This window comes from Procambarus clarkii, chromosome 39 (assembly GCF_040958095.1).
Source record: "Procambarus clarkii isolate CNS0578487 chromosome 39, FALCON_Pclarkii_2.0, whole genome shotgun sequence".
Taxonomy (NCBI): Eukaryota; Metazoa; Arthropoda; class Malacostraca; order Decapoda; family Cambaridae; genus Procambarus; species Procambarus clarkii.
Genome location: NC_091188.1, coordinates 32,352,461 through 32,364,889, shown reverse-complemented (window position 1 = coordinate 32,364,889; position 12,429 = coordinate 32,352,461).

Below are 12,429 nucleotides of genomic sequence, written 5' to 3'. Positions count from 1 at the left end.
TTTAACTCCTACAAATGTCATTTTAACATCCGTATAGAAACCCTCGTTAACAAGAATAGGACTGAGGACGACTCCTTGTGGAGTACCATTCTCATACAAGTGTGGTTTAACACTTGGCCTTTCAGCTTTACTTCGGCATACCTGTGAATCTTGACTCCATGCTACCATTTTTGTGTTGACAATTTTATAATTAACGTGTGTAAAAATGCTTGTTGGCTTGCAGGTTTGAAGACTTCCTACGAATATTGCCATGCAGTTTGCAGTACCTACTATAGTAAAACCAAATATATTCATATATTGGTCTCCAGTCTTTCACAGTAGCCCCTCTGCGACCATCAGTTCTGCATTTTTTCTAGTACATTATGTTACTGAAATAGGTCTAATTGCCATTGCCTTTCGGTTTAGTAATCGGAATGATGTCGGCTCTCTTTTAAGAGGTCGGTAGTTTGCCTAGATCCCAAGATGCATTGATAGGGTACAATAACCCTTGTTCTCCAGCAGGACCTACATGTGCGATTATTGAATATGTAATGTTATCAGCACGAGGTGCAGTGCTATTGCCACCATTTTTTTGGGGGGGCTCTGATTAGTTCTTGTTTTAGTAAAGGGAGTATCACATTCGTCACATGTACCTATTCTCTCTTGAATGGCCGTCAACCCTTCCAGTTTTTCATTTCTGCCTTCTGACCATTGCAGGATTTTAATGTCCCTATATCTTTCCAAGATTACAATGCTCATTTTGAGTGACACCATTCACACCATCTTGCCTCCTTTTACTCTTTAGAAACTTCCGATATTGTTCTAAGCAGAGTTCTTCCTACTGGTGTGCGGTTTCTTTAGAGATGTTTATTGTTTTCTGAAGATGTTGACTGTGGGTTTTATTCTTTAATTTCCTTACTATGAAATAAATAGTTCTTATGTTTTGTGTTTCCTGGGATGATAACTAGAATAGCTGTTTCAGCAGCTGTTATGGCTTTCTGAAGATTGGTTTTGTATGTCCGAATCCTTGGGTGGCGAGTATGCACTATGCTATTTTTCAAGCTCGTCCTGGTATATATTTCAGTTGGCCTTTATATTACATTCTATGTAGGTTGTGCAGGTGGTGTAGATCTTTATGTTTAGTGTTGTAATAGTATCATAGTGGTCACTGGTCATCACCGGATCTACTCACACTTCGCCTGGTGCTTGAGTGCAGTTGAGATTAACTTTAGAACCTCCTTGAATGTGTGGAGGGGGGGGGGGGTCTCCAGGGTTGAGAAGTGTAATCTCAGGTACTTCTCTTAGAACTTTAGCAAAATGGCATTTGTCTGCATTGGCTGGCCCAGTCACACCTACCTCCTGATTAAGAGCATTAAAATCCCAGGTAATAACTATCATGCATCTCCATGGCAAGCACGTCCTCTGCTAGTTTACATCTCGGGGCTTGTAGACGTTATATACGAGGAGCTCGATATTAGCCATATTCACCGTTACTGCTAATACCTCTACTCATTCCCACACGAAACTGCGTCTATTTTCTTCCTTGGTATGGTGTTAATCTACGAGGATCATTAACCCTTCGTCTCCCGTGTTCATACGGTATAATATATTGGTGACATCCAGCTAGTCTGAAGGTTTTCGTGGCTGGGTAGACAGTTTCTTGTAGAACTATTACATCTGCTTATATACCGATTGCAGCATCCTGTAGAGTGGGTTTTTATTTCCAAGACATAGTTTGTTCCAATGAAGAATTCGTAATGAACAGACAACTGTTTCTGTTGGTGTGCCTTTCCTAGTAGAACTTCTCTTCGGAATCTACCACCATATTCTCCACTTCGCTAGCAGTGTCGATGCAAATCGGACTCGATTGTTTATATCCGTCTCCTGTATTACAAGATACCGTTGATCTTGATTCGCCACTGTTTCCTGCAGTGTATTTTGTGGATCTTGATAGTCTGATGTGACTATCCGACTGTTATTGTTAGTCTATGTCCATGTGTTTGTCCTCTTGTGCTACCTCTTGTCTTTTACTGTTTCTTGTGTAACTGTGGTCTACTGCACGATCTTCTCCATTATTACACAAGTTATTGCTTGAGTCGTTTGTTGAGAGGCATTCTGCGTCATCTGTAAGCAAATGGTAATGGTCATGACCATGATCTACAATGTTCTTCAGCTGGACCTCCGTAAAACTGTAAATCTGTTTTATAAACTGAAAATGATTGTATTTTGTTTCCATGTTGTATTTCTGCAGTGGTTTTGTTCATTTTCTGATTTTGAGTTGTGTGATGAATTGTGTTCTATGAGTGTTGGCTTCTGTTGTGTCTGTGCACGGGTGTTCCAGACGATGTTGGTGTATGTACTGCTGGTCTGATTATCCTGACCTAAGCTGCCTGCACCTTTCCGTGTGGTATTTCTCCAAGCATAATGTTTCCTCCTCAACTTGGACATTTGGCTGTTGTGGTCTGGATTACCTTGTGCTTGGCTGTACAGTTTTTGGTTGGATGCCTCAGGCTGCACATCTCTCCTACCCTGTGCAGCGTGTTTGATGGTGGCCGTATTTCTGACACCTGAAGCAGCGCGGGGGTTCCGGCACCATGTCAAAACATTCCCTAATTTCCAAGAATGAATATTTCTGGATTATGTCCCATAACAGTCACCGGAACCCGACGTGTCACTGCTTTGCATTCAAGATTTTCCCGTGTTCTAGGATTGGATCCAGTGGAAAGTCGACTGGATATTCCAACAGCACGACTTTTTTTTTTTTTTTTTTTTTTTTTTTTGAAGGGTCCAGCTTTTCGAAGCATTCAGGTTTTCCTTGCAGGAATGTTACCGTATCTCGGTAATTTGCAGTCTTTTGGTCTGGTTTGTCATTTTTTATTAATAATAATAAATTTATCTTTTAACGTTGACCGTGATGGAATTTTTGAGCTCTGGTTAGCGCTTTTCCATTGCCGTTACTATGCCTTATGCTGTAGGAAGGTTGTCTGAATTATTGGTTCTGGAATTTTGCAATTTTAAGTCTACAGTTTGGAAAGATGTGCAGTCTGACACTGGCTGGTGTGTGACTGGTGCTGTTCTTTCTAGATACATTATGTCTGGATACTTGCTGATCGAAGTACCGGGAGTAGCCTCGATAGCAGTTTTCTTCTCTACTTGCTCTACCTCGGTGAACTGTCCCTCGTTGTCTGAAAACTGCTTCCATTTCCTCTTTATCCTCGACTTCCAGTTGACGTCTCTTAGTAGTGAGGGCCGATTCACATTCCTACCTAATAACAGAGACACTCCTAAGGTCTGAATAAATTTATTTTCCCTTCAACGGAGGTGGTCGTTAAATGACTTTCCCAGGTGGAATCTGGGATACCTAAAACCTAGTTCAGCAGTTTGGTCTACTTTTTCACTGTTATGCTCAGTACACCTTTAAAGGCGTGTCATGGTGGCGCTGCTCACAGGTTATCGACCTGCTCAGTGATACGGCTCTCACACGCAAAGACCATTGAGAGCCGGGTGATCCGACCACTGGTAATAGTGCGTGCAAAACAAGCCACGTGTACAACAGATAGTCGGCAACGGTATTTATCCAAAAATTGCATTAGAAATCTGCAACGTTACTTCCAAACAATATTGCAGCACGCACTCCTGGCGGTCAGACACAGGAATACAGTCAACATGTTACATCAACAGCTTTGAATCTGGGTATTGATGGGTTGTTTCTCACAAAACGGCAAGGATTTGCGCTGATAGTTGTTCAGAATCTGAAGTTTTCCAGAGAACAAACCAGTGTGGGGCTTACTGTACCAGTGGCGCCGGCGGCGAGTCTCATGGCTGGTGATCGGCTCATCCTAGTAATGTAGGTCATTATGAACTTTCTCCACAGCCTATAGTTCTTAGTTACGACTACCTCTCTCCTGATGCTTCACTACTCGTAATTTATATTATATCTTCGTTCAATTCTTAATGGATAGATCAAGCTATTATGTAATATTTTATTAGTCTTGGCCTTTACACAGATAAACATGTTTGATCCCTCCCAGTTATTAAAGATTCTAGAACACACTCCTGGCCCCATGCACTCCTGGAGGACACACACACACACACACACACACACACATGCAGTCAACATGTAACAAACAGCTATGGAAATCCCTTTCCTCGTATCACTGGAGATTGCCGCGAACCCAGAATGTTTCGTCTGAGAATATTTAATACGAGAACATTAAGTCCAACAGATGCTATGCATGGATTGTTTACAAGAGTAACGAGGGCAGCCAAGTACCATATTCTTACATGTCCCCGACTGTGTATGCCAACAGCAATCTCTAGCAGCTTCAAGCCTCAGTACTACAGGTACAAACGTTACCATCATCCTCCTGGTGGTTCCTGAACCTCGGGCAGCTGTAAGTGCTTGACCGCAGTGGTCACCCATCTGTGGTCACAGCCACCATCTTGTGTAAATAACGACACCTGGATGTAGATTTGATTTGCAGTAACATACTATTTGTGGTGAATTGTCTTACACTATGATTTCTCCATGCATCATAGTCCACAAATTGGCCTGATGGTGCCTGAACAGGTGAAGGTAGAGTCTGAAACGAAGATTTCCTGACCCATCCCTGGCGTGTCCTACACTGGGCCAGTTGTCCTTAGGAGAGTCGGTAAGTATAGCGGAAATATCTTATTTAACAACGCACATTTTAACCCTTTGTCGAGATTAAATGCTCTTTGTTATACATAGTTTATATCAGTATCTTGTCTGGAGCCTTTGTAAATCGTTGAAATTTGGGGAGAGACACTAGCCATGTTGGTGAGGCACGTCAAAGTGTTAAGAAAAGGTTCCCCTCGAGAGGGTTGAGTACCCATCCAGTTGAATTGGCATGTACCTTTGAAACGCACAGCAATCACACTAACCTGATGTATCAATGATAAAATATGGAGCCGTTGTGAGGATTCGAACCTATGCACGGTGCATTACCAGGAACACGACCCAGACAACCAGGCCAAGATGTCAAAGGATTGCAACCTACGGAAGCCCCTGGAACCCCCGAAAGATCAGTAGGACCTACATGTAGAGCTTGTTTGTCTGGTGCGTGTGCCTGGGAATGCCAGCGTATAGGGTACCTGTGCGCATGAGGGCTTTAAGTTGTTACAGATTTTCATTGTGAGAGTTCAAGAACGCATTAAAATGTTAATTCTCAAACTATAGTGTTCGTTTCTATATCGGAGATTTATGATTTAATACAGTATAATTGATATTAGATTATCCTCAATACTCACTATCAACATTTAAAAAATATATAATTTACTTTCTCAACCTTTTTTTTTTCCAACATTTTTATTATATGCAGCATAATACATGGTGCTTAATACACTGGATGACAAACACATCACAGGTTAGGTTAGGAAAGCTAAGTTAGGTTGAATCGTTAATGTATGTGTTAATGTTAACTTAACGCTAGTTAAAAAAAAAAAAAAAAAGATGCTAGGTGTCACTGTTAGATGGAAGAGCAGGTAGGTGGTGGATAACAGCATGAACCGTTAGATGAATGGTGGATTCCGTCATCTGCCACAGGAGGGCGTGGACGTCGGGCTCGGGCTGCCAGTAGCTGTTTGTCGCTGCCTGGTGGTGGTTGCTCGTTGGTGTGGGGCACCAGCCGACTGGGGCGGAGGTCGGTAATATGGCGGCGGCTGGTGGTGGTGGTGGCCGCATCCGCCGTGTGAATACTGCTCGTCTGGAGCTCTCTGCGGCGGTGGATTGGGAACTTGTGGCGACTGCGCTTCTGGATGCCCTGAATGTGGATGTTAAGGATCTCCTAGGTCGAGTAATTTTCTCCCACTTGAGTTGCGGTGACGTTTGCCACGTCACCTGGATACGAGCAGTTTGTGGGGCGTTGGAACGAGTGGACGACTCTCCTTCCTCATTCGACTGTTTCAGTGACACACTGATCCGTGGGGTGGTCCGCTGACCTTTGCGAGCGTGCACGGGGTACCTGTTACGTTTCCTGAGGCGGAGCTTTCCTGTGTGTTTGCGAGGTATGGTTCGGTGATGCATCATCGATACGCATCGGCACTGTTTAGTGCCGGGCGGCTGCGGGGCCTCCGTCTGGGTACTCGCACGCTGCATATGTGCCTCACGGAGTCCATCCCCTCTAAGGTTATGAGCTGTGGTCTTCCACTCCGTGTTTTCTATCCAGGGCAGGCCCGCACGTGTTTCCGCTGCGGGGAGGAAGGCCATGACGCTGCCCAGTGTGAGGTTCCTCGCATGCAGACTGCTTCTGTGTTCAGTGTGGGGGATTTCTCCCCCCCCCCCCCTGTGTGAGAATGGTACCTCCCTGGCCGGTCCTCGGCATGGGGGTGTGCCTGGTGGTGCCCCTGCTAGTGTTGTGTCTGGTGGTTCGTCTGTGCCTGTGGTCTTCCCTGTACCAGCTTTGGTGAAGGACGTGTCTGCTCCTGCTTCTCGTCTTCTACTTCCGGTGGATGTGGAGGTGCATCCTGTTCCTGGTGCTTCGATGGTGGATGGGCATGGTGATGGGAGTGTCGTATCGGTGCCTCCCGCTGTGGGCGGTGCATTCGCTGAGGGTGATGGAAGCGTTGTCGATGGTGCCAGCGTTCCTGTTGCCTGCATTGCGCATCCGCTTTCCGCTTCCCCTACGGGTGCGATCCATGAGGGGGCGTCATCCTCCCCTGCTCCTCGCTGGAAGCGCGATGCAGAGGGGCGCTCACGCAGTAGAGAGCCTCCTGGCAAACGGGTTGAGGCTTCGCGAAGTTGTATTGGGTGGTGCCCCCCCCCCCCTCCTCCTCCTCCTCCTAATTCTCCTGTCTGAGATGTGGATTCCGGAGGTGATGCAATGCCGGATGGCAGCAAGATTTCCTCGTCGGTGGTGGACGTCAGTGATACCTGGTCAGTGGCGGCGGGGTCTCGGCGTGCTTTGCAGGGTGATGCTGGCACTGTCCGCTTCCTGAGGAATCAGAGGCCCAGCGTTCTGGTGGAATCCCTGGCAGTGGGGCGGCGGCAGGTTGAGCCTCTGGATGCTGACGACGCCTCTGCAGTGGGTGGCACTGTGCCCCCTGATGAGCCTGGAGGGGCTGGGGGTCATTGGCGCCTGCAATTGTTTGTGCGTCTTTGAATGTTCGTGGTCTGAATGCTCTGGCAGTCCAATTGGGCCTTGTGGATGTGCTTCGGGAGCAGTGTGTGGATGTGGCTATAATCCAGGAGCACAATGTTCGGGATGTGTCCGTTTTGCAGGGGTAGTGTGCTAAGTATCATGTGTTGAACCTGCCGAGGACGTCCTTTGGAGGGACGTTGATGTTTTCGCGGAGGGCGTCTATTTCCGTGCTTCACACGGAAATGAATGAAGAGGGGCGGGTCTTGTTTGTTTGGGTTGAGTATTTGGGGGTTGATTCCGTTCTTGACGGTGTACGCCCCTTCTGGGGTGGCGCATTGTCAAGAACGGGAGCTGTTTTTTCGGGAGGGGCTTCTGCCATACCTGCGGCATGATACGCGGGATTTGATCTTTGGGGGGGATTTTAATTGTTACGTGTGTGCGGGATTGCTCTTAGTACTCACCCTCGAAATGTTTCGGCCGCTTTAATTGAGGTTTGGTGTGCGTGCAGGTTTCACGATTCGGCTGTTTTGTGTGGCGGTTCGTTGGAATATACCTTTGCTGCGCATGGGCCGAGTTCTAGGTTGGATAGGTTCTATGTTTCTGGTGGGGAGTGTTCGGTTTTTTATTTTCGCACGGTCCCGGTGGCCTTCTCGGATCACTGTTTGGTGGTTGTCCGGGTTGGTGTCCAGAGTCAGGTGCGGGTGGGGCCTGGGTGGTGGAAGCTAAATTGTCGGTTATTGCGTTGTCCACGTATTTGTGCGCAGTTTCGGGCCTGGTGGGTTGGCATCGTTGCCCGGAAGGCTGATTTCTCCTCTTTGTTCGTTTGGTGGGAGTGGTGTAAGGTGGAGTGTCGGAGGTTTTTTGGGATTGTTGCTAAGCGGGAGGCAGCCGGGAGGTTTGGTCTGCTGCGGTTACTTCAGGCGCGTTTGTCTTGTTTATGTGCGCGGTTGAATGCTGGGGTTGACTGCTTTAGTGCGATTTCTGAGTGTAAGGAGCGTATTTGTGATTTGTGTGCAGTGTTGGCTGACGGTGTTTGCGTGCGTGCTCGTGGGGCTGAGCGTGTGGATGGGGAGAGGCTCTCTCTCCATTCTTCTCAAGGGCCTTCGGCAGCCCGATGGGTCTGTGCTTTCTAGTACGGAGGGTGTTCTGATTACCGCACGGTAGGAGTTGGAGGCGCTCTATGGGGAGGTGCATGGGGATAGTGTGCTCGTGGGTTCCTTTTTGGACAGGTGCTTCCCCAGATTGTCGCAAGCGGAGTGTGCCCGGTTGGTGCAGGATGTTTCCACGGTGGAGCTCCTGGAGGTGGTTCGGTCGTTTCGTTCAGGGAGGGTGCCGGGTGCGGATGGCCTGCCCATTAAGTTCTACCTTACCTCTTGGGATGTGTTGGGGAGGTGGTTTTGGAGGTGGTGCAGGCGTGTTTGCGGTTGGGTGCTCTGCCTGATTCCTTTTGTGACGGGATCGTGCAGCTGCTCCCAAAGCCGGGCAATTTGCAGTTGTTTTCGAATTGGAGGCCTATTACGCTCTTGAATGTTGACTATAAAATTCTGTCTAAGGTTTTAGCGCGTCGCTGTCGCGGTGTCGTTGCGTCGGTGGTCTCTATGGAGCAGTTTTGTGGTGTGTCTGGCCGTGCCCTGATGCACTGCAATGCTTTATTTCGTGACGTGCTTCTCTATGCGTCCAAGTATCGGCTTTCGGCGACCATGATCAGCTTGGACTGGTCAAAGGCCTTCGATCGGGTGTCTTTGGAGTTTGTTTTTAGTGCTATGGAGCGGCTTGGGTTTCCGGCGGTGTTTGTGGGTTGGGTCCGTTTGTTGTATGTCCAGAGTCGCAGTCGCGTTTGTGTGAATGGGTTTTTTAGTTCCTTTTTTCCTATTTGCCGTTCCGTTCGTCAGGGGTATCCCATGTCAATGCTTTTGTATGTGATTTTTCAGGAACCTCTCTTTCGGGCGGTGAAAGCATGTTCCTTGATTGTGCCTCCTTGTCTGCCATCCGGTCTTCGGCTGCCCATTTGTGGGTATGCTGACGACACCGTTCTGTTTGTAGCTTCAGAGGGTTCTTTTGGAGCTGTCCAGGACGTTCTCCTGCGGTTTGAGTTCACCACGGGGGCCGTTCTTAATTGGGCGAAGTCGGGATTGATGGGGATTGGTGTGTGGGCCTCCCGCCTGGTGTGGGATAGGTCGTGGTTTCCGGTGGTCTCCTCGATTCGGGTTCTTGGGGTTACTTGGTTTGCCTCCTATGGCCACTCCTTGGAGTGGAATTGGGGTGCTGTCTCTTGGTCGGTTGGGATTGCAGTTGGCTTCTTGTCGCATCGTCCTTTGACAATTTATCAGCGGGGACTGCTTGTTGCGTGTAAGGTCTTCTCGCGTGTCTGGTTTGTGGCTCGATATTTCCCGTTGGATCGTCGGAAGGCCTTGGATTTGGAGTGTATGGTGTACAGATATGTATGGTGTGGGCGTTATCAACCGGTGCGCCGTTCTACGTTGGTGTTAGGGGTGAGAGAGGGGGGTGTTGGCATTCCTGACGTCTTCACGAAGGCCAAGGCCCTCTTCTGGGTCTCGTTGCGTCAGGGGCTGGTTCTCGGTGGGGGTTGAATACGCTGGGTGTTTTTTTCTGCTCACTTCGCTTCAGTTATTTGGTTGATTTGGGGGTTTGTTGGGAGGTGGTCTTGTTTACCCCCCCTGTTTATTCTTGGGCCGTGGGGATTCTTCAGGAGCTCTGCCGCCATCCTGGGTTTGTCATTCTCGTGCAAGGCTGTGTAAGGGGTGTTGTTGCCCCGGCCGTGTTGGGATTGGGGTGGTATCTGGTTGTGTTTGGGGGAACGGTTCTTGGTGCCTCAGTAGCGCGAATTGCTGTTTCGGTTTCTGCATTTGTCGCTGGCGATGAATGAGCGGTTGTGTATGCTTGGCTTGCGTGATTTTGAGGCGTGTGTTCATTGTGGTTCCAGTGAATCGCAGGTGCATGTGTTATATTTTTGTGTCCGGTTGCAGGGGTTGGTGGACTGGTTTCGGGATGTCCTGGAGGTGTTTTGCGGTCCGGGTTGTCGGGGTGATGTGTTGCAGTTTTTGTTTTGTATTTTCTGGGTTATTCGCGGCGGGTGCGTAATACGTTGTGTGTTTTGGTTGCAGATTATGTGTTTTGTGTGTGGGTTGGGAGGCGGGAGGGTTTTGGGATTACCCGAATTTTAAGCTTTTTGCGGGGGCGCATGCAGTTTACCTGGTGGTGGTTGCAGCGCGCTTTTCCGGAAGATTTTGGTCGATGGTTCACGGTTGCCTATGTTTGTGGGGTTGCCTATGTTTGTGGGGTTGCCTTGGTGGGCAGGTGATGTTCTGATCTTGGGTGGGGTTTGGGTGTTGGTGTGGGTTTGGAGGGGTTGGGGTGGTTTCAGGATTTGCTTTGCTATGCGCTCCCTTCCCGTTTCTTTGGGCCTCCTTGGCGGGGGTTGCGTGTGATTGTGTGTCTCCCCCCTTGTGATGCTGCTGCTCCTGTGTGTGTGTGTGTGTGTGTGTGTGTGTGTGTGTGTGTGTGTACTCACCTAGTTGTGTTTGCGGGGGTTGAGCTCTGGCTCTCTGGTCCCGCCTCTCAACCGTCAATCAACAGGTGTACAGATTCCTGAGCCTATTGGGCTCTATCATATCTACACTTGAAACTATGTATGGAGTCAGCCTCCACCACATCACTTCCTAATGCATTCCATTTGTCAACCACTCTGACACTAAAAAAGTTCTTTCTAATATCTCTGTGGCTCATTTGGGCGCTCAGTTTCCACCTGTGTCCCCTTGTGCGTGTGCCCCTTGTGTTAAATAGCCTGTCTTTATCTACCCTATCAATTCCCTTGAGAATCTTTAATGTAGTGATCATGTCCCCCCTAACTCTTCTGTCTTCCAGTGAAGTGAGGTTCAATTCCCGCAGTCTCTCCTTGTAGCTCATACCTCTCAGCTCGGGTACTAGTCTGGTGGTAAATCTTTGAACCTTTTCCAGTTTAGTCTTATCCTTGACTAGATATGGACACCATGCTGGGGCTGCATACTCCAGAATTGGCCTGACATATGTGGTATACAAAGTTCTGAATGATTCTTTACACAAATTTCTGAATGCCGTTCGTATGTTGGCCAGCCTGGCATATGCCACTGATGTTATCCTCTTGATATGTGCTGCAGGAGACAGGTCTGGCGTCATATATCAACTCCCAAGTCTCTTTCTTTCTCTGACTCCTGAAGGATTTCCTCTCCCAGATGATACCTTGTATTTGGCCTCCTGCTCCCTACACCTATCTTCATTACATTACATTTGGTTGGGTTGAACTCTAACAACCACTTGTTCGACCATTCCTTCAGTTTGTCTAGGTCACCTTGAAGCCTCAAACAGTCCTCTTCTGTCTTAATCCTTCTCATAATTTTGGCATCATCCGCAAACATTGAGAGAAATGAATCTATACCCTCCGGGAGATCATTTACATATATCAGAAACAAGATAGGACCGAGTACAGAGCCCTGTGGGACTCCACTGGTGACTTCACGCCAATCAGAGATTTCACCTCTCACCGTAACTCTCTGCTTCCTATTGCTTAGGTACTCCTTTATCCACTGGAGCACCTTACCAGCTACACCTGCCTGTCTCTCCAGTTTATGTACCAGCCTCTTATGCGGTACTGTATCAAAGGCTTTCCGACAATCCAAGAAAATGCAGTCCGCCCAGCCCTCTCTTTCTTGCTTAATCTTTGTCACCTGGTCATAGAATTCTATTAAGCCAGTCAGGCAAGATTTACCCTCCCTGAACCCATGTTGTCGATTTGTCACGAAGTCCCTTCTCTCCAGATGTGCTACCAGGTTTTTTCTCACGATCTTCTCCATCACCTTGCATGGTATACAAGTCAAGGATACTGGCCTGTAGTTCAGTGCCTCTTGCCTGTCGCCCTTTTTGTATATTGGGACCACATTCGCCGTCTTCCATATTTCTGGTAGGTCTCCCGTCTTCAGTGACCTAGTATACACTATGGAGAGTGGCAAGCAAAATGCCTCTGCACTCTCTTTCAGTACCCATGGCGAGATCCCGTCTGGACCAACAGCCTTTCTAACATCCAGATCCAGCAGGTGTCTCTTGACCTCCTCTCTCGTAATTTCAAACTTTTCCAAGGCCGCCTGGTTTACGTCCCTTTCTCCTAGCACAGTGACTTGTGAAGACCTCTTGGAACCTCTTGTTGAGTTCATCACACACCTCTGTTATTCTCTGTATACCTGTCCTCGCCTGTTCTAAGTTTCACTACCTGTTCTTTCACTGTTGTTTTCCTTCTGATGTGACTGTGGAGTAGCTTTGGTTCGGTCTTGGCTTTGTTTGCTATATCATTTTCATA